Source organism: Nanorana parkeri, unplaced genomic scaffold (assembly GCF_000935625.1).
Source record: "Nanorana parkeri isolate BGI_ZX_2015 unplaced genomic scaffold, ASM93562v1 scaffold15, whole genome shotgun sequence".
NCBI lineage: Eukaryota > Metazoa > Chordata > Amphibia > Anura > Dicroglossidae > Nanorana > Nanorana parkeri.
In genome coordinates, this window is record NW_017306283.1 from 850,185 (window position 1) to 855,311 (window position 5,127).

The following is a 5,127-nucleotide window of genomic DNA, read 5'->3' on the forward strand; positions in this document are numbered from 1 at the left end:
CCCCAGACATGTCAGATTGAATAGAAAGGTTTTTGGGGGATTTACAAATGTTAGCCCAAAATAAAGTGTCATATAAAAGCGCTTGCTTTACAAGTTTGTTACGTGTCTCTGCACAGTATGATATATACATATACGGTATGACCGGTGAATGTGCCTCGGGCTGCTAATGACTTTAGTGGCATTGATTGGTGGCGTGTCGGTGAATCGCTCTAGGTGTGAGGACTGCGATAGTTAGGTGTGGTGCATTAACGGGATATGACATGAAAGAATCTGGCTCTGTTTCTCAGAAATGCAATCATCGCATTTTTCGGTAATCGCCTGCGCCTCTGGCGTCACTGCGGTTGTTTGCACCCTGTTGCGGGCTATGTAGATGGAAGCCGGTGTGGGGAAATCGGCGCTGGGTACTTTCCTAGAAGTGTGACTGCTTGAAAAAAAAAAAAAAAAAACCTCACACAACCCAGCACATTGGTCACAATCGGAGTTTCGCATTCGGCGCAATTAGTATACAGCGGTTTGCAGGGGGAAATAACGCAATGCAGAGCCTCGGGAATCAGTGAAATAATCTCAAGTTGCTCAAATTCTGAGATGAACATGAATTACCTATAGCTGTCTCTGATCTCCAAATACTTGGTTCCACCCCAGCAATATAGTAAAGCTGGACATAGAGGACAAGCAACCGATTTGTCCAATTTCAGTTGGAATGGGTGACGTTCTCTAGTCTGTGGCGACAGCAGAAAGCCAAAGACTGACCACCCGTAGGGAACAATTGATCAGATGGGTTTTTGAACCTATTGTTACCATTCCCTGCCAAGAATAGCAGAACCAGGAGTGTCTATCCCTTCCTCTCTTTATAGTTGATTGGGTCATGTCTACATGACCCAACCAACTACGAACATTTATCTGTAAGCCCCTTTCAGATTTTACCAGGCCTATTAAACTCATCCAGATTTGTATTGGGTCAGCATGCATATTTGCCTGTTCAGACCTTCTACACACAGGCATAAGGCTCAATTCACAAAGGATAAGGATGTTTATTTCAGCCATGTGTGCTAGTGTGGTCGCCTCTCGCCAATAATGTGAACCAGTTGCCCTGCATTGGAAAAGCATTGGTTTGTTTACAAAGTCCAGTTCAGGATAAATAAAATTTAAAAAAACCCAGCCCCATCTCACTAGCCCCCTAACGTCATTTAAGCCTCAACACCCCAGCCCAAGGGCCTACTTACCTCTTCCCAGCCCTTGAGGCCTCTTTTGTTGTTTATAGCCTTCTTCCTGAAATCTTGTCTGCTGCTGCCTGCCCATGGGCAATAACTCCCCATAGTACTGAAAGGGGCCATACTCCAGCAGATCAGGTATGGCCCAATTCAAGTGAATGAGGAGTAACTTTGCTGGAATGGGCAGGGCCAGACAAGAACTCAAGTAGGGGGGCCATACTTCAGCAGTACTGGTATGGTCAAATTCAAGTCCATGGGGAGTAACTTTGCTGGCATTGGCAGGGCCAGACAAGAACTCAAGTAGGGGGGCATACTCCAGCAGTACAGGTATGGTCCAATTCAAGTCCATGGGGAGTAACTTTGCTAGCATGGGCAGGGCCAGACAAGAACTCAAGTAGGTTCGCCATACTCCAGCAGTACAGGTATGTTCCAATTCAAGTCCATGGGGAGTAACTTTGCTAGCATGGGCAGCGCCAGACAAGAACTCAAGTAGGGGGGCATACTCCAGCAGTACAGGTATGATCCAATTCAAGACCATGGGGAGTACCTTTACTGGCATTGGCAGCGCCAGACAAGAACTCAAGTAGGTTGGCCATACTCCAGCAGTACAGGTATGGTCCAATTCAGGTCCATGGGGAGTAACTTTGCTGGCATTGGCAGGGCCAGACAAGAACTCAAGTAGGTTGGCCATACTCCAGCAGTACATGTATGGTCCAATTCAGGTCCATGGGGAGTAACTTTTCTGGCATGGGCAGGGCCAGACAAGAACTCAAGTAGGCGGCCATACTCCAGCAGTACAGGTATGGTCCAATTCAGGTCCATGGGGAGTAACTTTGCCGACATGGGTCGGGCCAGACAAGAACTCAAGTAGGGGGGCATCCTCCAGCAGTACAGGTATGGCCCAATTCAGGTCCATGGGGAGTAACTTTGCTAGCATGGGCAGGGCCAGACAAGAACTCAAGTAGGGGGCCATACTCCAGCAGTACAGGTATGATCATATTCAAGTCCATGGGGAGTAACTTTGCTGGCATGGGCAGGGCCAGACAAGAACTCAAGTAGGGGGCCATACTCCAGCAGTACAGGTATGGTCCAATTCACCACCCCAGCAATATAGTAAAGCTGGACATAGAGGACAAGCAACCGATTTGTCCAATTTCAGTTGGAATGGGTGACGTTCTCTAGTCTGTGGCGACAGCAGAAAGCCAAAGACTGACCACCCGTAGGGAACAATTGATCAGATGGGTTTTTGAACCTATTGTTACCATTCCCTGCCAAGAATAGCAGAACCAGGAGTGTCTATCCCTTCCTCTCTTTATAGTTGATTGGGTCATGTCTACATGACCCAACCAACTACGAACATTTATCTGTAAGCCCCTTTCAGATTTTACCAGGCCTATTAAACTCATCCAGATTTGTATTGGGTCAGCATGCATATTTGCCTGTTCAGACCTTCTACACACAGGCATAAGGCTCAATTCACAAAGGATAAGGATGTTTATTTCAGCCATGTGTGCTAGTGTGGTCGCCTCTCGCCAATAATGTGAACCAGTTGCCCTGCATTGGAAAAGCATTGGTTTGTTTACAAAGTCCAGTTCAGGATAAATAAAATTTAAAAAAACCCAGCCCCATCTCACTAGCCCCCTAACGTCATTTAAGCCTCAACACCCCAGCCCAAGGGCCTACTTACCTCTTCCCAGCCCTTGAGGCCTCTTTTGTTGTTTATAGCCTTCTTCCTGAAATCTTGTCTGCTGCTGCCTGCCCATGGGCAATAACTCCCCATAGTACTGAAAGGGGCCATACTCCAGCAGATCAGGTATGGCCCAATTCAAGTGAATGAGGAGTAACTTTGCTGGAATGGGCAGGGCCAGACAAGAACTCAAGTAGGGGGGCCATACTTCAGCAGTACTGGTATGGTCAAATTCAAGTCCATGGGGAGTAACTTTGCTGGCATTGGCAGGGCCAGACAAGAACTCAAGTAGGGGGGCATACTCCAGCAGTACAGGTATGGTCCAATTCAAGTCCATGGGGAGTAACTTTGCTAGCATGGGCAGGGCCAGACAAGAACTCAAGTAGGTTCGCCATACTCCAGCAGTACAGGTATGTTCCAATTCAAGTCCATGGGGAGTAACTTTGCTAGCATGGGCAGCGCCAGACAAGAACTCAAGTAGGGGGGCATACTCCAGCAGTACAGGTATGATCCAATTCAAGACCATGGGGAGTACCTTTACTGGCATTGGCAGCGCCAGACAAGAACTCAAGTAGGTTGGCCATACTCCAGCAGTACAGGTATGGTCCAATTCAGGTCCATGGGGAGTAACTTTGCTGGCATTGGCAGGGCCAGACAAGAACTCAAGTAGGTTGGCCATACTCCAGCAGTACATGTATGGTCCAATTCAGGTCCATGGGGAGTAACTTTTCTGGCATGGGCAGGGCCAGACAAGAACTCAAGTAGGCGGCCATACTCCAGCAGTACAGGTATGGTCCAATTCAGGTCCATGGGGAGTAACTTTGCCGACATGGGTCGGGCCAGACAAGAACTCAAGTAGGGGGGCATCCTCCAGCAGTACAGGTATGGCCCAATTCAGGTCCATGGGGAGTAACTTTGCTAGCATGGGCAGGGCCAGACAAGAACTCAAGTAGGGGGCCATACTCCAGCAGTACAGGTATGATCATATTCAAGTCCATGGGGAGTAACTTTGCTGGCATGGGCAGGGCCAGACAAGAACTCAAGTAGGGGGCCATACTCCAGCAGTACAGGTATGGTCCAATTCAAGTCCATGGGGAGTAACTTTGCTGGCATGGACAGGGCCAGACAAGAACTCAAGTAGGGGGCCCTACCAGTACACGTATGGTCCAATTCAAGTCCATGGGGAGGGAAGTAACTTTGCTGCCATGGGCAGAGCCAGACTAGCACACAGGTAGAAGGCTGCAGAACACCAGAGAAGCCATCACTGTCATGAAAAGGTAAGTGGGCATCTGGATGAGGCTAAAATTAGGGTGCTGGGGAAGTTGTTATAAATCCTTAACTTGACCTTTAAACACTGGATAGAAAAATGCTAAATATAGATCTTTCTGTACGTTTTAGCAAGCTTTAAGAGGGTAAAGCTTCCTGAACGCACGCTAAAAGCTATCACTCCCTCAGTCAGCATTCCCAAGCTGAAGACAAAGGGTGCTTGATGGGCTTCAAGAATGCAGCTCAAAGCCTGCTGCCTTGTAAAAAACATTCCGACTTTCATCGACGCTCTCCAGGCCACAGTTAACAAGCCAAAATAACACAAGGCCTGTAGGTATGTCCTTAGAGATCAATGTCCACCCCATACAATAGGACAATATCAGTGCTAGCTGATATTCTAGCCATGGGCACAGTGGTTGCTGCCTTCAGCCCCCAAATCACAGTCATAAACTTGTTGGTTCCTCCTATTGACCTCTACTGTGTTCTGTAGAAAACACAGCCTACCGGGCCCAAGAGGGCAGCACATTACGTGCCAAAGGGCCCCATGACCCTACATCTAAGGCACCAAGGCCGTAGATTGCCAGTTGCCTTGGGGGCAGGGACCAAAGTGGACTGTTCACAGAATTTCTAGGTGCTGTATAAACCAAACACGTATAAAACCCTCTGGGACAAAAACTATACAAAAAGGCAAAAGCCATTACAGCATCTTGCCCATCGGGAAAATATATCAACTGTCAAGTTGTTTATGGTACAAAACATTGAGGAGTAGAAAAAAAAAAAAGGCCAACTGATCCGATCCAAAGACACGACAGAACTAGGCAATAATGTTTTTGTCTCCATCAAGATTAACTTGATTTGGTTAGTGGGTAGAATGGAATCGTCTGTTTGCCCTGTGAATGGAACCTCCATGAAAAGGAAGAAATCGAGCCTCCCACCAGATTATGCCAATGGGCCCGGGGGGGG